Here is a 24331-nt window from a genome sequence, read left to right as displayed (position 1 = left end):
CCAGCACAATGGAGGAGGGGAATACTACATCCTGTATTCTTGCACATGCTCCGTACACTACTGATCGTATCTTGCCACGTGCAACCAACCGACCGATACGTCAGCATATGCACGTACACATGCCACGTGGTAATCTCGGCCTACTAAATTTATTTTTACCGAGATTCCACCACATTCCCCCCTTTGATGCCTCTTGATATTTCACAATTACTTGAGGCATCACTTAACCTTGGTTTGCATACACCTCAGGTTACCATGAACCAGACCAGACTTTTCCTATGATGTGAATCCCTCAACACTCCTCTTCCTGCATTGGTTCTCCCTGATCTAGAGCCTTATATTTATATATAGCCATTATCTGTGCTGCAGTCTTCCTTTCTGCTATATTTTCTATCAGGCTTTGCACAGACCTAACCACTAAGGGAATAAGACAAGGCAGGAGCAGACACAACATTAAAATCAGTATGATTCCGCCTACCAATGCCTTACGCCCTCCAAACTGCTCATACCAGTTACCAAACCAACTACTTGGATTGTACCCTTTCCATACCTGAGTAGGCACATGCGCTAGTTTAACCATATGGCTAGTAAGCTCAGCTATTGCTTGCCCTTCGTCATCTATTTGAAGACAGCAATTGCTCAGGTTAAACTTCCCACATACACCTCCCTCTACTGCCAATAGGTAATCCAAGGCTAATCTATTTTGATACACTGCTGTCCTCATCCTGGTATTATGCTTCGCTAGAAGATTGAGCGCTTGTGAGGTCTCATTAGTAATTATCTCAACCACCGCCTGTAACCTTATAATGCGGTTGAGCATATAAATTGGGGTTCTATATCCGAAGGTACCATCCTCTGCCCATGTGGCTGGCCCGTAATAATCTATAATACGCTGGGGAGGCCATTCATCATCTTCCCAGGCGCCTATCTCTATGGGTCCCCTTTTCTTCCTATGATTCACATCATACACTTTAACTCCCAAAGTCTCACCTGTTTCAATAGGTAACAAGAAGAAGGATGGCTTGAGCATACCCAACACACATGCCCCTTCCCAGTCCTGTGGCAACTCCGAATAGGCCTTCTTACCACAGATCCAGTACAAATTTGCTGGGGCTTTCCAACTAGATGTGATAGATAAATCAAACCATACGTCCTTTAAATTGGCATATCTTGCAAACGGGTTAGATGGTTCTGAAACATTTGAAGCCGACCACCAAGTTGTATTCTTTGTATCATCATCATAAGCTTTTTGCCCTAGACAAGTTAACTCTCCTACAGAAGTATTAAACATTATTCCTTTCCTTGCTATGCAAACATAACCTATGATGGAGGTCTTTAATCTCCACTCAGATTTACCTCTAACACTCATCTGATAATCGGCTTGTGAGGATATTAATTGTTCAACTGCCTCAGAACCAGACATTACCTCCTTTGCTTCCCAAGGCCATTGGTCTCCCATGTTAGTACCTCCACACACATAGCAGTTGGTTACATTAAGACTACCGGCAATACTTTCAGCTAAATCTATGAACAGGTTTTTAGCGTTATGGGGGATCCTATTATCTATACTCATCTCTTCATAAAATGAATGGAATACCTGATGAGTTTGGGAGGTTACCGTATCGGTCTCTATCCCTATAAACAATACTTCCCAGGGTCTAAACCCATCCCGTATATTTGAAACCCAAATAAATTACCATATCTATCTAAGAATTGATCAGGATTATTTATAAGAATATGGATTGGATTGCATTCCATAGACTTACAGTATGGATTGGTAGGCAACTTAGTCACAATCATGTCCTTGTCTGCTGTCTGTCCCCAAGTTGCCCACCCCACACAAGACCAATATGGGCAGAAATTATATTCTCTATTTGGGCATCTAGGACTCACATACTTATTTTTACTACTGGGACATATATATTTATCATTAGACCCATACGTTCTCTCCCATCTAAGATCCCCACATACATTCCACGGCTTTCTACCACTTGAGATTGCTTTGCATGCATCAAATAGCAGAACACCCGAAGAATGTACGGATTCTAACACCGTTTTGTTTATTAGGGTCCCCTGAGGATCTCCATTCCTGAGAGTCAACCAAATTGTACGGGGTTGATACTCTGAATTGAAGCACTTAGGTTCTCCTATCCCTAAATGGCATACACTATACTCTACATTTAAGTATCTACACCTAGACACATCACCTTTACATTCATATTGCGAATGCCAAATTAGGGTCTGGGAAATATTTGGCATTCCCAGACCCTAATTTGGCATTCGCAATATGAATGCATACCTCACAGCTAGGAGTGTCGGTACCTCTACCTTCCTGAATATAAAAATACATATAAATAAACATTATCACAAATACATCTTTCGTCGGCTGCATCCTCAGTCTTCGTCCGTGCGATGGCACCTCAGCTTCCAGGATGTAAGGGCTGCAGGGAATGGAGTTCTGCTCATCTTCACAGGGGTCCCTTCGAGACTTTCCTGGCTTTTTAATTACATTGGTGAGCGGACAGGCTTTATTATGGCCGTCTAAACACTCACTTACCAATCTCTGAAACAATAAAATTTGTAATCCACAAGGTTCCTCGTCACTCCGACTGAGTCGTGCGCTTTAATCGGATCTTGCAGGGATTCTCTGGATCTGATATAGCTTGCCAAGAATCTACCGCTGCTGGTTTAACCCTGGAGTGATGAATCCACGGAGTCACTTCAGCCACTTTTATCGCTGTAGGGGTAGACAAAAGAACAACATAAGGACCTCTCCACTTGGGCCCTAACGGTACATTATTCCACTCTTTAATCCACACTTGGTCTCCTGGGTGGTAACTATGAACAGGGGGATAAATATTCACAGGTAATCTATCTTGTACCCATTTCTGTACCTCCTCCATAGTCTTACCCAACTCTACAGCCTGCTGCCGGGTAATTCCTTCTCCCAACTGACTCAAATCCCCCCTTAAGTTACCAAGTACGGGAGGTGGACGCCCATACATGATTTCAAAAGGAGAGAGACCCATCCTTCTGGTAGGTGTACTGCGAATTCGCAAGAGAGCTATGGGCAAAAGAAGGTTCCACTTAAGTTGGGTTTCCTGACACATCTTTGCCAACTGGTTCTTAATAGTTCTATTCATTCTCTCTACTTTACCAGAACTCTGGGGTCTATATGCCGTATGAAGTCTCCACTTTATACCAAGCATATGAGTAAGTTGTTGTAGACACTGATGAACAAAAGCTGGACCATTGTCCGATCCTATAGAGCAGGGTAGTCCATATCGGGGTATTATTTCTCGTAGCAGGAATCTCACAACTTCTCCTGCTTTCTCTGTACGAGTAGGACATGCTTCTACCCAGCCTTAATAGGTGCACACAGGGGGGCGGAGCCAACAGCCGAGCCGACAGGTCGCATCTACTGAGAGCTCCGAGCTATATCAGCACAAAGAGCCAAAACAACGATTAATTTCACAACCCAAATAGCAAACAAAGCTGACCTGCATCAACAAACATCGCAGCAATGGGCAGGAAAACAAAAAGGCAGAAATCAGAGATGCCCCGGCCGGGTACAAGCATTGGGGACCTATGGAGGCGAGCACATGGCGCCCTGGAGCCCAATATGGCCGACTATATGGATGAACTCGACGATTCCGACGAACAGCCTTCAGACCCTGAAGACATGGGCTTGCCCAGGGCACCGGCACCGATACCACCAAAACCGCAGCCGGACACGGCACCGGTCACAAAAGCCGAAATGCGGGAGCTACTGGCCGAACTCCGCCGGAACATACAGGCCGATGTGGCAGACATGCGGAGGGACATTAAAAGCCTGACAGACCGCATGGCATCGGTGGAGCAAGACTCCCTCACCCACACGCGGCAAATGAAGGAGCTACAACAGGAGGTAAACTCACTACACCAACAGCACCGGATGGTGGAACAAAATATGGCGGTCATGGAAGACTCGCGCCGTGCCCACAATATTAAGATCAGAGGAATAGCAGAGTCGGCCCCAGACACTGAACTACCCCACATCATAAGGCGTCTCGTTAGCAAGATGCTCCCGCCGAAACAGGCTAAGGGAGTGAGCCTGGATGGAGTATTTAGAATACCTAAGCCGACGACGGCCCCGAAAGCGGCGCCAAGAGACATAATTGTAAAATTCCAAAAGCGACAGGACAAAGAGGCAATCATGCACGCCAGCAGAGGTACCGCACCATATGCCTTTGAGGAGATGTCCCTCACATTTTTTGCGGACTTATCCAGGGGAACAATGGCCTGGCGAGCAGCACTCCGGCCCTTCACCTCCTTACTCCGCACACACGGTATCAGGTACCAATGGCGCCCACCCCACAAGCTACAGGTCCTCCACGAAGAAACCGCATATCTAATCTCGGATCTGCAGGAGGCAATCAGGCACCTACCACTCTTGGGCCTCCCGCAAGACTCTATACCGCAACACCGTAAAACCTCTAAGCCCCACGAGTGGAACCCTGCCACCTCAGAGACTTTTGTCCCGCGAAAGACCACCCAGGCTGCACAGAAAATAGCCCATGCCTGAAGGCCCCCCGTGGACTAACAGGGCCAAATCGCCCGTAGTTATAACTTTCTACTTTTGTATGAATAGTGGTATTTATTCTGCAGGACAACATATAGCCACGCTCACTCCACCCAGAATACATGACACTAGGGCTGCCAAGCCGCACGCACCGCCCTCACCGAGCGAAAACGGCTTCAATTGCCGAAATTTGGCCCGCAGTCTAGTATAGCACCATACTCGCTCAGGGCATACCCTGCTAGCAATGCGAATCACCTCGCCACAAACCACATCACACACACAACAGGGGACACCCACCCCCTTCCACCAAGGGAACTCAGAGTACCTTACCGCTCCTATACATTACTCACCCAACACACTCACAGGCTGTCTACTAGATGCCCATGCTTCCTCCTCAACAGTGCCGACCCAGCCTTAAAGCTATAATAGTCTCCATTGTGGTATCTGGCGGTAACCTGCATGGATTCAATTCTAGTTTTAGTTTTATTTTGCCAATCCCGGTTCCAGGGTCCGCCTTTCATATACATGGCAGGACCTGTACATATATCTATATCAATATCTACATGTCTATATGTTTTTACGTGTTTTTTATGTTTTCTTTCCTACTTGTGAAATACTACCGTGTTCACAGTTGATGTATCAGAAAGCTAAATATGCCTAACGACCCTGACCGCACAGCGCTTAGACTCTAAATGTTGGGCGTTTCATTGTTATTTGTTTTTGTTTGTTTTTTAAATTTATACTTAATATGTAGTATTACCGTGTGTCTCCTCTCAATAGCCTCAGTGCATCTCGCCTACTGGCAAAGGGACAGTTGTCCACATATATATGACATTTCCACCTTATCGGTGGGTTGAGCTTGATTTATGAATCCTCTAGCTAGCCTATTCCATATGGGACATGCGCCTATTAACAAGATGGGTATGTCCACACTAAGTGCACTGAGGACCATCTCGTTTTGCTAATACTTGTGTTCTACAGTTACTTAAAATATTCACATAGTCCAGTCGGTAACCAAACTGAATGTCTACTGCAAACTAGCAATCTGGAAATATACTGTCTAGCCTATAGTAATCATCTCATTAACAAAAAAAGTGCTTAAGTTTCAAGTCCATGAAAATGTTATGCTTGTTTTATTGTATGCTTGTCAAAGCTGTTGTGGCCTTGCAAAGCTATCTGTAATACTCAGCACACAAAAATAAAGAATTTAAAAAAAAAAATAGGTGCACACAACTACTAGTAGGTAGCGATGTCCACCAGATTTAGGCATTACTGTATAGTCAATTTGTAGATTGGATATAGGGAGTCCCCCCATATACTGAACTCCTGGTGGCTTTACTGGTCCTTGCCTTGCATTATTTTTAGCACACGTTACACATCTTCGTACAATGGCTTGAGTTAAGTTGGACAATCTTGGTATGTAGAAATGTTTTCTGAGAGATTCTTCTGTACTATCTCTTCCAGAATGCGTCCCGTTATGATAGTTTTGGACGATTTCTACCGCTAGTGATACTGGAATAACTATTCTCCCATCTTCTAACTGATACCATTTGTTCTCCAAATACTTTCCAGGTTCAGTCTTTAACCACTCCTCTTCTTGAGCTGTATAAACTGGAGTCCATTGAGATAATGGAGTTGGAATAAGAGCAGCTATATGTTCCACATATTCCTGTCTTCCTGATTCAGCGGCACGCTTAGCTGCACTATCTGCCATCCGATTTCCTTTGGTTACATCACCATCTCCTCTCAGATGCGCTCGACAATGTATAATACCGACTTCTTTCGGTTCCCATACTGCTTCCAATAGTTGTAGTATTTCAGCTGCGTACTTGATTTCTTTGCCCTCTGAATTCAATAGTCCTCTTTCTTTATACAAAGCTCCGTGGGCATGAGTGGTTAAAAACGCATACTTGGAGTCCGTGTAGATGTTCACTCTTAAACCTTCAGCCAATTGTAACGCTCGTGTCAGTGCTATCAATTCTGCCTTTTGTGCTGATTGATGTTCCTTTTGACAGTGGCCGAGCTTCTATCACCTTATCTATCGTTGTTACTGCGTATCCTGCATAGCGAATCCCTTCTTTCACATAACTACTGCAGAATAATTGTAATTGGTTAACTCAAGACAATGTGCTGCAGCAACTAAAGAAAGTTAATATAAACAAAGCTCCAGGGCCTGACGGTATCCATCCACGTGTACTTAAGGAACTAAGTGTAGAAATAAGTGAACCTCTGTTTTTAATCTTTCAAGATTCTTTTCTTTCAGGAAGTGTTCCGGAGCATTGGAGGAAGGCAGATGTGGTTCCTATATTCAAAAAGGGTTCAAAATCCTTGCCTGGAAATTATAGACCTGTGAGCTTAACTTCTGTGGCTGGTAAAATATTTGAAAGGTTATTAAGGGATAATATTCAAGAATTCCTTGAGAAGAATATGGTTATCAGCAAAAATCAGCACGGTTTTATGAAGCACAGGTCATGTCAAACTAACTTGATTGCGTTCCACGAAGAAGTAAGTAGAAGTATAGATCAGGGTGTTGCAGTGGATGTGATCTATTTGGATTTTGCCAAGGCATTTGATACAGTTCCACACAAAAGATTAGTGTTCAAACTCAAGGAAATCGGTCTCGATGAAAATGCTTGTTCTTGGGTAGAACATTGGCTTAAAAACAGAATACAAAGAGTTGTCGTTAATGGTAAATTTTCAAGCTGGACAGAGGTGGCAAGTGGTGTCCCTCAGGGGTCTGTTCTGGGACCCCTTCTATTTAACATTTTTATAAATGATCTTGAAGACAGCATTGAAAGTCATGTTTCAGTGTTTGCAGATGACACAAAACTTTGTAAAATAATACAATGTGAGCAAGATATTACTTTGCTGCAGAAGGATTTAGATAGACTGGAGGACTGGGCACTCAAATGGCAGATGAAATTTAATGTTGAAAAATGCAAAGTTATGCACTTCGGCGTAAAGAATACACAAGCAACGTATACCCTTAATGGAAGCGAATTAGGGGTAACAACACACGAAAAGGACTTGGGAATTGTTATAGACAACAAACTATGCAACAATGTGCAATGTCAATCAGCAGTGGCCAAGGCCAGTAAGGTATTGTCATGCATGAAAAAGGGCATTCATTCTCGGGACGAGAATATCATTTTGCCTCTCTATAAATCACTGGTAAGACCACATATTGAATATGCTGTGCAATTTTGGGCACCTGTTCTAAAGAAGGATATCATGGCACTAGAAAAAGTGCAGAGGCGGGCTACAAAATTAATAAAAGGAATGGAACATATCAGCTATGAAGAAAGGTTAACAAATTTAAACCTATTTAGTTTAGAAAAACGTCGCCTGAGAGGGGATATGATAACATTATACAAATATATTCGGGGCCAATACAAACCATTGTGTGGAAATCTATTCACAAACCGGACTTTACATAGGACACGAGGCCATGCGTTTAGACTGGAAGAAAGAAGATTTCGTCTAAGGCAAAGGAAAGGTTTTTTTACTGTAAGAACAATCAGGATGTGGAATTCTCTGCCTGAAGAAGTGGTTTTATCAGAGTCCATACAGATGTTCAAACAGCTACTAGATGCATACTTGCAAAGACAGAATATTCAAGGATATAATCTTTCAATGTAGGGTAATAACTGCTTGATTCAAGGATAAATCTGACTGCCATTCTGGGGTCAATAAGGAATTTTTTGTCCTAGCTTGTTGCAAAATTGTGCTTCAAACTGGGTTTTTTTTTTTTTTTTTTTTTTTTTTCTCTTTTGGATCAAAAGCAAAAAACAGGTGTGAGGAAGGCTGAACTTGATGGACGCAAGTCTCTTTTCAGCTATCTAACTATGTAACTATGTAACTATGTAACTATGTCTGTGTAATATTGGACATCGGGGTTCTGGATGGGAAAATCACGAAGATCTGGTCTACTTGAAAATACTTCATCCATCACTTCCAAACAATTGTGTTGACTTTCAGTAGGTTGCGGCAGAAGGGTAGCTGGATTTAAGGTATTTACAGTCTCTAAATGCACTCTTGGGTTTTCACACAACATTGCTTGATACTTGGTCATACGGCTGTTACTAAACCAATGATTTCCTTTGTAATCCAACAACGTCTGTACTGCATGTGGAACTCGTACATAAAGTTCTTGACCCAGAGTGAGTTTATCGGCTTCAGCTACCAGCAGGGCGGCTGCAGCTACGGCTCTTAGACAAGGTGGAAGACCGCTGGCCACTGCGTCCAGTTGCTTAGACATATAGGCAACAGGTCTTTGCCATGATCCCAAGTACTGTGTCAATACTCCCACAGCCATTCTTCTTTGCTCATGTACATACAGGTAGAATGGTCGTGTGTGATCAGGTAGACCTAATGCTGGGGCACTCATCAAAGCCCTCTTCACATCTTCAAATGCCGTTTGCTGTTCTTGAGTCCATAGGAAGGGGTCGTGTTCTGTACCCTTGATAGCTGCATACAGAGGTTTCGCCAATATCGCGTAACTGGGAATCCATATCCTACAGAAGCCTGCTGCTCCCAAGAACTCTCGTACTTGTCTTCTATTCTTGGGTGTTGGTATTTGGCACACAGCTTCTTTTCTCTCTGGCCCCATTATTCTTTGACCTTCAGAGATATGGAATCCCAGATATTTGACAGTTGGCAGACACAACTGAGCCTTCTTCCTAGACACCTTGTATCCTGCCTTCCAGAGAATGTGTAGTAGATCGTGAGTTGCTTGCTGACATATTTCTCTTGTAACTGCTGCTATCAACAAGTCGTCTACATATTGTAATAATACACACTCTCCTGGGATGGACTTGAAATCCAGTAGATCTTGACTCAGAGCTGAACCAAATAGGGTCAGTGAGTTTTTAAACCCTTGGGGCAGTCTTGTCCAAGTCATCTGGCGTTTCGAGCCCGTTACAGCATTTTCCCATTGGAAAGCGAAGATACATTGGCTTTCTGCGGCAATTCGGAGGCAAAAGAAGGCATCTTTGAGGTCTAAGACTGTAAAATAGGTAGCCCCGCCCGGAATTAAAGCAAGCAGGTTATACGGATTGGGCACAACTGGATGTATACTGACAACCGCATCATTGACTGCTCTCAAGTCCTGCACAGGACGATACTCGTCTGTACCGGGCTTTTGAACAGGCAGCAATGGGGTGTTCCAGGGGGAAGTACAGAATTTTAGGATACCATACCGTATGAACTTATCCAGATAAGATTGAATATTTTTCTTAGCCTTCTGCGGGATGTGATATTGCCGTAGGCTCACTGGATAAACCCCAAGCTTTAGTTCGATTCGCATGGGTGGAATATTGCGGGCCAGTCCTGGTGGGTTGTTCTCTGCCCAAACTCCTGGTATGTTGAATAAGGATTCATCACTCTTAGGGTTTTGGCTAGTCAACGCTGTATAAAGTCGCCACTCTTCTTCCTTCGGTACGGATAATGTCATAATACCTGAAGGTCCATTAAACTTTAAGGATGTTGTTCCGTTTGGTAGGAACGTAATCTGCGCTTGTAATTTGGATAGCAAATCACGTCCCAGCAATTGGACTGGACATTCAGGCATGTAAAGGAATTGATGTTTTACTACGTAGCCTCCCAATGTACAGAGTCGACTTTTAAGAACCGGTTTTGCAGCACTCCTTCCAGTTGCTCCGATTACGGTAATAGTTCTTCCGGATGGAAGAGCAACTAGGTCAGTCACCACCGAATGTTCAGAACCAGTGTCGATCATGAATGCACTCCTTTTTCCCCCTATTGACACATCGACCATAGGCTCTGCTCGACCAAGGGGGATGGAGCCCGGTCGGTATCAATAGTTCTCCATGACCGTGTCAGCCAATCCTACAAAGTCCCTATCTTCTCTATCGCGGGACCTTTGCGCTGCGGGATAGTATCTGTCTTCTCTTACACTTCCTCTGTTATTACTATTACTCCCTCCGGGACCTCCTCTACCTCTCGCTTTGCCTCTAAAATTTCCATATCCTGCCCTGGGTTGGTCTCTCTCGTATTGCTCTCTTTTTGGACACTCGCTTCTCCAATGCCCTTCTTCTCTACAATACGCGCACTGATTCCTACTCAGGGGTTCCCTATTCCACCTACTATCGCCTCTATCTGGACCCCGTCTATCTACGCCTGCGATCGCTACCGCTAGCATATCCGCCTTTTTACGCATCTTGCGCTCTTCCTCTTTCTTACTTTCTGATTCCCTATTCATATAAACCTTATTTGCTACCTCCATTAGTTGGGTGATGGACATTCCTGCAAACCCTTCTAACTTCTGTAGCTTGCGCTTAATATCTCCGTAAGCTTGGCTGACAAAGGCAGAGTTTACCATTCGGGAATTCTCAGTGTCTTCCGGATTAAAGGGGGTATACAGACGGTATGCCTCCAATAATCGGTCATAAAAGACACTAGGCGCTTCATCACTTTTCTGAATCACCTCAACCGTCTTCGACATATTTATGGCTTTCCTCCCTCCGGCTTTCATGCCAGCAATTATAGCGTCTCTATAGGCTTTTAGATGAACCATATCTGCGCCATTAACATCCCAGTCGGGATCAGCATTAGGATAATGAGTTGCGGCCCATGCTGCTGGATTTGCTTGGTTTAAAGTATGGGCTTCTTCCTCCAGCGCTTTAATAGCCGCTTGGTTTATCCTAGTCCTCTCCTCATTGTTAAATAATGTCATTAATAATTGCTGGCAATCAGCCCAAGTTGGATTATGCGTCTGGACTATCGAGGTGAACAGGTCGGTCATGGCTTGTGGCTTTTCAGTATACGAGGAATTGTGGGTCTTCCAATTCAAGAGATCGGTAGTCGTGAATGGGACATATACGAAGACTGGGTCAGCATACACCATTTGACCTACATCATTAAGGTAAGCTGACCCGGGATTCAAACAAAGAGGCATCTGGTAATGTTTAGGTTTTTGGGTACCGGTCAGTTGTCGGGTTAGTATAGGGCTTCGTGGAGGGGCGTCGGTTAGGGGTTCCGGTCGGGGGGTAATAAGACGTGGGGATGTAGAAGCTTTATCATAGGGAAGGCCGGTGAATAAAATATTCCGAGCCGGGCTAGATGAAGCCTGACCGGAAGCTTGAAATGGCGCCAAATCGGGATAGGTGGGCTTAACAGGGGCTGGTACCGGAAGGGGAGGTTTAGTATGGCGTGGGGTGGATTCTGAACTGGAGGAGGAAGTAGATGGGGACAACGGGGGAACGGGTGTAGAACTTCCTGTACTTGTATCACTTCCCCTTGCAGAGAAATAAGGGGGGGGCATAGGGATCTCGGACTCAGGGGGCGTGTCCAAAATGGGCTTAACCGTGGTCCTAGTGGACAAACAAGTCCTGGCCACCATGAGGCGACACTGCTCCTCGTGGCATATTCGGATCCATCTTGGCGAGTCGTTTATGGCCTGCCTCCAACAATCAATGTATGGAAACTGTCCGTAAAGTTCAGGCCTACCTGATACAGCCACGTGTACACGCTGTACCAGATTTGGATCCAAACTGCCACGTGGCGGCCATGCCGCAACCAAAGTAGGCCATTCCCTAGTGCCCAAAGTGATCAAACGTGCAGGAGACATTTTAACCCCAAAATCACATACTGTAAATCCCTTTTTAAAATTCTTTACCATACATCCTAAGGGATCCAAAATCGTCGACTCCGACGCGCCCATACTTATCAATGGAGCGTCGTTGACAACGAATGCTATACACACACTCTATTCAACAGTCACACCCGTTCCTTCGGCAACAGCACCACGTGGTACAGTTACCAAGTGAAACGTACACAATAACACAATAAAAACACTCAGGGAATTCCCGTACACACACAGCTGTTACACCAGTCACTAAATAATCGAAATTATGCCCTTTGGCGAAACTATACCGTCACCCACACTATAATTCTCTATATATGAATTACCCGTCTATAACATACCCCAGTAACATCGTCTTTACAAACAGCAGTTACAGTACGGTTAGCATAGGTCAAAGTACAATTTAAGGTCACAATACAATTATTAGTGGTTATGGTGTTAAACATGCAATAGACGACAATTATTAGTACTTATATACAGTGTCAGTAAATATACAGGGTTATGGTACCGTGCACTATAATTCAGCAACACACTATTAACACTCTCGCTAGACGGCAGAGCTCACGCTATCTAACGAGATATACACGTTACTAAACAATCTTTATCACATATACAATTCCCAACTAATCTATTGGCCAGTACCTTGATGGACTACCTAAAACTATCTACATCCGTTTTGGTTAGCCACACTGCCCAAGCACCACATATAGCGAACTAGAGGGCGGAATTTACAACAGAACCCTTTTAGTCTTTCTACTCTATCAATAGTCTAGTGGGTTCCAAATTTACACGCCTTCCCACTTAGCCAAGATAGGTTGAGAGCTAGCGGACCGAATTTACACAGACGCCGCTTAGTCTCCCGGTCCCTCCGACCTAGCGAACAAATTGTACACCCTAGAACGCTAGTCTAGACAAGACACCGGTGTCCGGCTAGGGCTATTTACACAGAACCCCGCCTGACTCCAAACCAAATCAAATGGTCTTACTAAAGAGCGTTCGATTGAGCGGTGCGCCTTCGCTCCTTCCCTCCGACAGAGGGGGCAGATTCCATACACAGATTAACCCCTTATGGGCCGACCGCACAATCGGTATACCCCTAGTGGGTCCGCCGTCTAAAACAGCGGTCGTCTTACCTCCTCGTTCCTGAACCTGAGTTCACACTCATCGACGGGGACACCCCAGCACTTACTACGTAGAGGCCGATGATCTCCTGGACAACAGACCAGTGGCGCCGAGACGAAGGGAGGTCCACGCAGAAGTTCAGGGGTGCAGCCGTAGAGAACGTGGGCAAAGATAGACCGTCTCACGCCTCTGCTTCTCAGCTACCGTTGAACGATGAGCTTCCCGGCCAACGCACCAAATGATACCGGAGAAACTGACGGAAGCCAAGCACAGAGAGATGGACACAGGTTTCTTCAGGAAGGAAGAAATTCTTTATTCGGTTCACCGATCGGGACTCAGAGGGACTAATGTCACCAAAATACAACAAGTTCTGAGCCCCGGACAATAGTGCAGGCTCCTTATATAGGCACATAACTCCTCCCATATTAAGCTCCACCCGCACATTCTCTTGACCAATCAATACAAACAAGAACTAACTTCCTGCATGGCTTGTCCAGCACAATGGAGGAGGGGAATACTACATCCTGTATTCTTGCACATGCTCCGTACACTACTGATCGTATCTTGCCACGTGCAACCAACCGACCGATACGTCAGCATATGCACGTACACATGCCACGTGGTAATCTCGGCCTACTAAATTTATTTTTACCGAGATTCCACCACATTACAACATTACACACCACACAACAATTTATGAAAATGTGTTTTTCCTTGAAATAATGCTTAACCCCTTAAGGACGGCGGGTGTTCTTTGGGGGCGATCGCGGTAGGGGGACTCACCTGGCATCCCAGGGAGTCCCCCTGCTTCCATTCCGGCCCTCCTGGGCCATATGATCACGAGGTCCTTGCGAGGACCTCACGATCACATGGACGGCATAGCCATCCATAGCATTGCCAGCAGAGGGAGTGCCTGGAATGACACGTACTCCCCCTGCTGCCTGAAAATAGTAAAATAAAAGATTTTAAAACAGTTTAACCCCTTAAGGACATGTGACATGTCATGATTCCATTTTTTTGGTCCTTAAGGGGTTAAAATAAATATATTTATTATATATATGATCTAAGTATATTTATACACATATACATACATACACACATATACACTGTATAAGTGTATTTTAATATTAATAGATATATAATTATATATATACACTTACAATGATATTGATTAAATATATATAATTATAATTATATATATATATTTATATATAATATAAAAAATATGTAAATACATAAAAAAATAAAAAGATAAAAAATAAATCATAAAAAATATATGTGTGTATTTTCGTTTTAACTGTGATGTGGAATTATTAAAAATTATTATTGTACTTGTATTGAATTATTGTACTAACTCCATTTTAACCTTATATTGTGACAATCCTCCATTTTGTCCTCCTAACCTGACTTCTTCAAATCCTCCATTTTGTCCTCATGACTTAACTTGTTCATTTTAAAACTACCTTACGTGACTGAACTTCTCAACCCAATTAATACAGTAGACAAAGACCGTGTTTCCTACAAGGACAAGTACCAGGAGGTGCTGGCTACTCCTTAAGACTTGTAAGATAGTATAGTTTGAAGGCCACGAGAACACAGTAGTAATGAAATGTTCTATTCATAAGAGACCTTGCACCTGGACATGAGGCCTGATATCACTGACTGTGTAAAATGACGCTCAAGCCCCCCTTTCCACCGAGTAAACCTCATGCTGGGAAAGATGGCGCCTGAGCCTTCTGTCCACACCCTTGTCCAGAACAATACCACCTCCCGATGGGAGGACACCTAGCTGGTCACTCAAACCCCTGAGCCAATTAATAATATTGGTGGGTGGACACGAAGTTAGTCACATAATGTTTAATCCAATCAATGATGTTTATTTGTTATTATCTGATATTCAATGATGATGTCATTTTGCTTTTAAAAAGATCTGCACAACTGTTTTCCAACCAGATTGTATTAAATTTTCTGAAGTGCTTTCAACCTGAACTCCATGTGTCAGTGTGAGCTTACTTCTGCGTATACGCAATTTAATCATCTCAGATTTGGACAGGAACAGATAGACTTTGAACATTTTGGTTTACTTTCAAAAAGTACCATAACAACTTGGCTCCCAACGTGGGGCATCGGGCTATGGCCTCTGGCCGGTGAGCCGTCCTAAGGAAGATGCTGTTGGACGGGGGAATCCTGGGGGTAGGAAGGGAGACTGATCACCTCCAAGTACACGGTAGAGACTTCTGCAGAGCCACCGGTATGTTCCGGCCCCTTTGATTGACCCGTCCACGTGTCTGTGACTGCTTCCCGGGAGGACATCAAAGACAGGTAATATCTTGCCCGGTGTCTCGTTACTCACTTGTTTACCTGCATTTTAGTCTATCTGTTGCCTGGGTGTGTTTGAATTGTGTTTGAATTGTTTGCCTGTTTCCCCATTTTGAGATAAAGGGGGGGTGGACCTGCAGGGGATTTGCCTGGGGTTCTGTCTTGCTTGTTTTCCCCTTTTTGGGATAAAGGGGGGTGGACCTGAGGGGATTTGCCTGGGTCTTCAGTGTGTCTGTCTATCTGTTTGTATTTTACCCCTTTTGGGATAAAGGGGGGTGGACCTGAGGGGATTTGCCTGGGTCTTCTGTTGCCTGTTTTACCCCTTTTAGGAACCACGGTGCTGTGGTTGTAGGGAAAAAGGGGGGTTGACCTGTGGATGTGTTCCTGGGGGTCATCTTTTCCTGTTTAACTCTTTTAGGAGCCTCGTGGCTGGGGCTGTAGGGAAAAAGAGGATTGTTGGAACTGTGGATTTTGTGTAGACTCATAATTTCCTGTGATCCTTCTTGTGTCACTTTGAGAGCCTAGCTAGCTTCTTTGTGCACGTGGTAACCCACAGCTTCGGCTGGGGGGAGTCCGGTTTTGGTAACCCACAGCTTCGGCTGGGGGGAGTCCGGTTTTGGTAACCCACAGCTTCGGCTGGGGGGAGTCCGGTTTTGGTAACCCACAGCTTCGGCTGGGGGGAGTCCGGTTTTGGTAACCCACAGCTTCGGCGGGGGGGATTCCGGTTTTCTTTGGTAACCACAACCCTGAGCGCTGGGGCTGGTGGAATTCCAGTTTTCTGTTTATTTGTGGTAGGGGACTTAGTCTTGTGGCAGGGGACTCTGTTTCCTGGGGGGATTCAAGTAGGCATTGCTTGTTTTCCGCATCACGTGGTAGTGAGACTTATAAGTGGGTTTTATAGGGGCACTACGGGAGTGAGGATAGAGGTGGCCACATTCTTGTGGACTGCTGTGTAGAGGGAGGCTGACGGAACTCGGACCGGTGTCAGTTGTTTTCCGTGGCCGCTGGTAGTGAGACTTATGAAAGTCGTTCTCCGAGCGGGGACACTACGAGGTTGAGAAAGGTGACTTTGGAGTAAGCACATGTAGAAGGAAAGGGATTATTGTTGATTTCATTTGAACTGTAATGCATGCACTGTATTTCAATTGTATTGTTGTCTTGTCTGTTTAATTAGGAGTCTCATGAACTCCTGTGTCTGTCTCTAAGGATTTTTCCTTGCCTTTTCCCTTTTCTATACTTCCTATATTATTATTCTATCCTCTCCTATTTCTATTGTGAGAGAAGTGATTGGTCACACACTTCTCACCTCCAATTAGTGACTAGTCTACGTTTTGGAAAGACGCACTGGGGGGGGACCCACCCCTCTCGAGTGTCAGTCCACCATTGTAGACACTGTTTAAAACCTTTCCCCCCTATATCTGGGACGCCTGTATAGGAGGGGAATGGAACAGGGTTAGAAAAGCCCAATAAGGGCTGGCTAGCGCGTGTGATCTAGTTGAAGATAGAGATTGCTAAAGTGTGTAAAATTGCTGTGCCTTCATGTGGTAGATTACTGACAGAGAAGAAAGCAAGCTTACTGGTACAGAGTAGCAATGCTATTCAGCACGAAGGTAGGGTTGAGGAAGAACTAGATCACAAAGGGTTAAGAATGTATGTATATTATAATAATTGTTTTTTGTATTTTGTGTTAGCCATTACCCTGGTAGAGGGTGGGGGTTTTGTATTGAGTTTCACTAAAGAGTATTATTAAATGTTGTGTTTTTGTGTCCCTTTGCTTTTGCAATAATTGTAACGTAACTGTCTTTCCAGCGCTGACATGGTTAAAAAAACTTCATGCTGGCTCTCTCCTTGCCTTCTGTGAGACGCGAGGGGGGAGAGGGAGGGGTGACATTCCTGGTTTTTCAGTTCAGCGTTCAGTAAAATTATTCAGAAACTAATAAGATTTAGCAATGGAACAAAGTATTTTCTCCAAGACTGTTGTATAAGATAAGGAGCCAGGGATGTAGCTCAGTGTTTATTACAAAGGTTAGGAAAGTGAATCTGATGCAGGAATAGAGAATTATTTGGACGAGTTAAAAATGTAAAGGCAAGTGTGATTTGTTGCATTGCTATGCAATGTGGATAGAGGGAATATGCAAAGTTGTTAAGCTAGATTGTGAAGAGGAAAAGTGATTAATGGCTGTAGGTATATTGTTTGCATTCCGTGAGTTTATTTATTTATTTATTTTTATTTATTTTTTTATTTTTGCACCATGTTATTTCAAAGCTTCACGGGCTGTTACATGTATATTGCTTTCATTTGTCAGCTGAAATGCCCTAAAAGAAAATGGCCCCTAGAACAAAAGAAGGTTGTCCTTAGTACCCACGCCTCCTCCTGCCCTCACTCTGCCCTTACCATATCAGTGAGGTCATATGCCCGTGTATTGTGTCATGCTCATCCTATCTTAAAGACATGCTGTCTTCCTTAATTCCCATATATTATGAACAAAAAAGTTACAATTACTAAAATTATCCTACTATTAGTTTCCCTATATCAGGAAAGTGTCTGTGTTAATATGTAGATAGAATATATATGTCTATCGTTTCACGTATAAGTAACAAGTGTCTTTTAGCTTTGTGTACAAAGATTGATAACATGCTGAAAGAAGGGTTATCTTAAAGAACATTTACTAAAAGAAAGTTCTAATAAACCAAGATTTCTTGAACAAATGAATAAGCCAAGTTTAAAGACTGACTAACATAATTTTTGTTGTAAGCCCAGATATTTTATTATTGCATATGCGTAGGAATTGAGACTTTGGGCATTATAGTATATTAATTCTAGATCTGTTACTAGCAGCAAGTGCTTAGCCTTATGCCTATCCCACGCATGCTTAAAACACTTCTACTGAGTTAACCTCTACCACTCCAGTTGGAAGGCTATTCCATGCATCCACTACCCTCTCAGTAATGTAATACTTCCTGATATTATTTTTAAACCTTGGTCCCTCTATTTTTGAGACTATGTCCTCTTATTATGGTAGTTTTTCCTTCTTTTAAATATAGTCTCCACTTTTACTGTGTTGTTTCCCCTTTATGTATTTAAAAATGCTTTTATCATATTTCCCCTGTCTCGTCTTTTCACCAAGCTATACCTGTCAAGATCCTTTAACCTTTCCTGGTGAATTTTACCCTGCAATCCATGAACCAGTTTAGTAGCCCTTCTTTGAACTCTCTCTAAGGTATCCATATCCTTCTGAAGATATGGTCTCCAGTACTGTATCCAGTACTCTAAGTGAGGTCCCACCAGTGTTCTGTACAATGGCATGAGCATTTCCCTCTTCCTACTGCTAATACCTCTCCCTATGCAACCAAGCATTCTACTAGCATTTTCCGCTGCTCTATTACATTGTATATTGTCATCAACAGCCAGAAACTGGAGAACAAGAAATGTGAATCAATGTATAGCCATTTATAAGCTTAACAAAATCTCCATTATCTTTTCCATTTATTTTGCAGAAGGCAATGTTATTTGTCTATTTTGTATGTTTTAAAAATACATTATCAGTGAAGAGTAGAATAAATTTTATCCCATTTACGAGACATAAAATTGTGATAATGTATATTTGTGATATAAGTAGAAATTACATTTTGAGATGTTAGATATAAATTATTAAATTAAGAACTAGAGTCAGGGATAGCGTCTGTCTCCGCGGGCACAAGACCCCGTGTGGAGAAGTGGTGGGCAAGCCATCATGGGCCACCCATGGGAGTGAAACGTTCGAGGCTTGTGGAGACAAGATGAGCATGTTAGCCTTTTATTATTTTTCTCTAGGGAAAGCATAGGGCCAGTTAATAGTTGTTGTACATGGGCTATTTGCAGCCTCCATTGCATTTCTACCTAGTCTTGATTTCTGATGTCTCCTCCATTGCTACATCACCTGTCTGCTCCCTTACCTGCCCACCCCCGCTTATTCCTCCCACCGATCCCTCCCCTTCATCTGCAGTCCCCCACTTTCCCCTACTGCCCCTCCCTCTACTCCACCTTCTCCTCCTACTCCTCCTTCCTGCTCTTACTCCTCCCCCTCTTCCTACTCCTCCCTCTACTCCACTTTCTCCTCCTACCCCTTCCTCTACTCCACCTTCTCCTCTCTCCTCCTACTTCTCCTCTTCTCCTCCTCCTACTCCTCCCTCTACTCCACCTTCTCCTCTCTCCTCCTACTTCCCCTCTACTCCTCCTTCTTCTTCCTACTCCTCCCTCTACTCCACTTTCTCCTCCTACTCCTCCCTCTACTCCACCTTCTCCTCTCTCCTCCTACTTCCCCTCTACTCCTCCTCCTACTCCTCCCTCTACTCCACCTTCTCCTCCTCCTACTCCTCCTTCCTGCTCTTACTCCTCCCCCTCTTCCTACTCCTCCCTCTACTCCACTTTCTCCTCCTACCCCTTCCTCTACTCCACCTTCTCCTCTCTCCTCCTACTTCTCCTCTTCTCCTCCTCCTACTCCTCCCTCTACTCCACCTTCTCCTCTCTCCTCCTACTTCCCCTCTACTCCTCCTTCTTCTTCCTTCTCCTCCCTCTACTCCACTTTCTCCTCCTACTCCTCCCTCTACTCCACCTTCTCCTCTCTCCTCCTACTTCCCCTCTACTCCTCCTCCTACTCCTCCCTCTACTCCACTTTCTCCTTCCACTCCACCTTCTCCTCTCTCCTCCTACTTCTCCTCTACTCCTCCTTCTCCTCCTCCTACTCCACCTTCTTCCCTCTCACTCTATCCGCTACTCATTCTTCCATCTCCCCACCACCATATCTGTATCCTTTATATGCTTCCTCCCTTCTTATTCCTTACCAATTTCCTCCACTCATAGACGACTCTGCCTCTACCTGACAACATTATATTTTGAAGAAAAGTTGCTCTGGCCACTCTTCCGCCACTTCCCAGGGGGGAATACCACACTAACGAAAAATTAAAATTATTCAGACATGAAAGAACTGTTTTGGGCACTCTCAAAGAAATAGTGCGGTCCTGACCCAGATTCCCATGGAAGTAAGACACCTGTAAGGGAGGTGGCTGTCCCTCATGTTTTTTCTACACTAAGTCCCCAGAAATCTCATGAAAGGAACCTGACTCATTAGAACAAAACATGAACATTCAATTTACAGATCTCTACAGAGGGGGGTCAGCAAGAGAACTGTGAATAGAAAGACAAATACCCCCCAATCTCACACAGAAATAGGTGAGGAAACCTCTTCTACTGCTCCTCATGGTTGCTTTGAACAGATGAAAGAAGAAACAAGACACCTTTCAACAGAGCATGCAGTAGCTTTACCAGATCCTGACTCCACTCTGTTTGCGGATAAAGAGGAAAGGTACCATACTGGATTTGCTGTTGCTACAGAAGATCAGGTACGTCAAGCACCTTCACTTTCCTCACTCACATCTGCTCAAGACGCTGAATTGACAGCCTTCTCAGTGGCATACAAAATGCCTGAAGGAAGACATGCCAATATCTACACTGACTCAAGACATGCCCTGGGTGCAGCACATTATTTTGGATCAATCTGGAAGATAAGAAGCACCACTCAGCTGACTAAAAGCTGCCAACCAAGCCACAAGTGCACCAAGGGAAGTGGACAGAATGGTGTCCGCTAAAGAAACTTCTATACTCACCATGTAGATCCTACCTACAGATCTCAAGCTTCTAAGAGAATGACAAAGCAGCTACTGACCCTGAAGAAATACAAAGCTGGAAAAACAGAAAGGGGCAACCCTTGAAGACGGGCTGTACTCCAACGCTCTTAAGCTCTGTTTACCCAAAAACATGTACTGGGCAGTGAGCCCATGGAACTTTATACCTATCCAAGACCCTCATGAACTCTTTGATCTCTAAAATACTCCTAAGCACCTAGCTAACTCTCAATATCCCTTTCAAGAATCCAGATGACAAAGAGCTACTGGGTCAAATATGCACTAGTTATCATAGACATTTTGTCAGGATGGCCAGAAGTCTAGCCGGTCATCAATGTGACATCCAAGACCATATACCCAGTAGTGCATTGTGAAAGTTGCAGAGATCACTCAGTGGATTCATTGTTCCAGATTCAAGACTCTCTCTGCAACATGAGAAGTGACATTTGTTGATTTTGACACACTTTTGACTCTAAAGAAAAAATGACTTGTTAAATAAAAAGATACCAGCAAGTAGGTGTTTGATGGCCATAATAATGCCTGACCACCTGCCATCGATGGAAAGCCGAGGACCCCAAAAGGAGACCTCGTGAAGCTAAAAAGATCCAAACGCCAAGCTCCCTCAGGATTATTTGCCCATCCTGAGTTTGTGGTGATATTAATATTGACTAAATGATCCGAGTCCACCTACGCTGATGTAGCGTGGGACAGGTTTAATACTACACCCTAGCCAAGGTTATTATGTCCATACACATAATACATGACAAGGTACTCTTGACACACCACATTCATGCTTCAGAACATAAAGAGGAGCACCCCTCTAAAGGGAAAGTTTGATTGATATATATATATATTGATGCCATAGGTGTGCCAAGGGGGGTACCAGATGATTTTGCAGTAAAAGGAAAGTTTGAGTCCATTTTCCCAACCGTCACTGCTAATAATAATAATAATATTTTGATTTGCATTTATTATATCTATTGCAACCAACAACGTTTACCTGTCACCATGACTACTTGTGCCTATATTCCAGATAACACAAGTCCATATGGTAATGTAAGCTTGTCTATTTATGATGTCCCTCTGAAGAACTAAGAAGACTTTGAGAACCGTTACTCCAGTCATTTTTGTGCCTTTGGGTTAACACGTCTTCTGATACTAACATAATAAAGTTTTATCTCTTAGAATCTAACATTTCATAGGGGGGACTGATGTGGAATTATTAAAAATTATTATTGTACTTGTATTGAATTATTGTACTAACTCCATTTTAACCTTATATTGTGACAATCCTCCATTTTGTCCTCCTAACCTGACTTCTTCAAATCCTCCATTTTGTCCTCATGACTTAACTTGTTCATTTTAAAACTACCTTACGTGACTGAACTTCTCAACCCAATTAATACAGTAGACAAAGACCGTGTTTCCTACAAGGACAAGTACCAGGAGGTGCTGGCTACTCCTTAAGACTTGTAAGATAGTATAGTTTGAAGGCCACGAGAACACAGTAGTAATGAAATGTTCTATTCATAAGAGACCTTGCACCTGGACATGAGGCCTGATATCACTGACTGTGTAAAATGACGCTCAAGCCCCCCTTTCCACCGAGTAAACCTCATGCTGGGAAAGATGGCGCCTGAGCCTTCTGTCCACACCCTTGTCCAGAACAATACCACCTCCCGATGGGAGGACACCTAGCTGGTCACTCAAACCCCTGAGCCAATTAATAATATTGGTGGGTGGACACGAAGTTAGTCACATAATGTTTAATCCAATCAATGATGTTTATTTGTTATTATCTGATATTCAATGATGATGTCATTTTGCTTTTAAAAAGATCTGCACAACTGTTTTCCAACCAGATTGTATTAAATTTTCTGAAGTGCTTTCAACCTGAACTCCATGTGTCAGTGTGAGCTTACTTCTGCGTATACGCAATTTAATCATCTCAGATTTGGACAGGAACAGATAGACTTTGAACATTTTGGTTTACTTTCAAAAAGTACCATAACAACTGTATTTTGATATTAATATATATATATATATATTGATATCAAAATACACATAGAACGAAATAATATATATATCTATATACATAAGTACATATGTATATATCTCTATATATATATACCTATTTATAAATAAAAATAATAATAAAAAAAACATATATATATATATATATATATTAATGCTATGTATATATTTATGTAATATGTTTACATAATTAGTTCATTTTATTCATTTCAATTTGCGGGACCTGCCTGAGAACCCCGGCCAAAAGTATAGGGAATTTAATTTTCTAGCACTATATTTAACCCTATAACTTTCCAAGACACCATAAAACCTGTAGATGGGAGGTACTGTTTTACTCGGGAGACTTTGCTGAACACAAATATTAGTGTTTTAACCCCTTAAGGACCAAACTTCTGGAATAAAAGGGAATCATGACATGTCACACATGTCATGTGTCCTTAAGGGGTTAAAACAGTAAAATGTATTACAACAATGATATCGTTAATAAAAGTGAAGTTTTTTGCATTTTTCCCACACAAACGGCACTTACACTGGCGATGTTATTGCTGTGATAGTTTTTACTGTTTTGAAACACAAATATTTTTGTTCAGTGAAGTCTCCCGAGTATAACAGTACCCCTCATGCACAGGTTTAAAGGTATTTCCAAAAGTTACAGAGTCAAATATAAGGCTTGCATTTCAGTTTTTTCACATTGAAATTTGCCAGATTGGTTACGTTGCCTTTGAGACCATTTGGTAGCCCAAGAATGAAAATTACCCCCATGATGGCATGCCATTTGCAACCCAAGGTATTGTAAATGAGGTATGTCCAGTCTTTTTAGTAGCCACTTAGTCACAAACACTGACCAAAATTGGAGTTCAAATGAGTTTTTTGCATTTTTTACACACAAACAAATATTAACGCTAACTTTGGCTAGTGTTTGTGACCAAGTTTGGTAGTAGGTGAGGGAGCGGGGGCTGTGTGGTGGTAGGTGGTGAAGCAGGGGCTGTGTAGTGATTCGTGGGGGAGCAGGGGCACAGTGGGTAGAT

Source organism: Pelobates fuscus, chromosome 5, assembly GCF_036172605.1.
Source record: "Pelobates fuscus isolate aPelFus1 chromosome 5, aPelFus1.pri, whole genome shotgun sequence".
NCBI lineage: Eukaryota > Metazoa > Chordata > Amphibia > Anura > Pelobatidae > Pelobates > Pelobates fuscus.
This window is presented reverse-complemented; position numbering follows the sequence as displayed.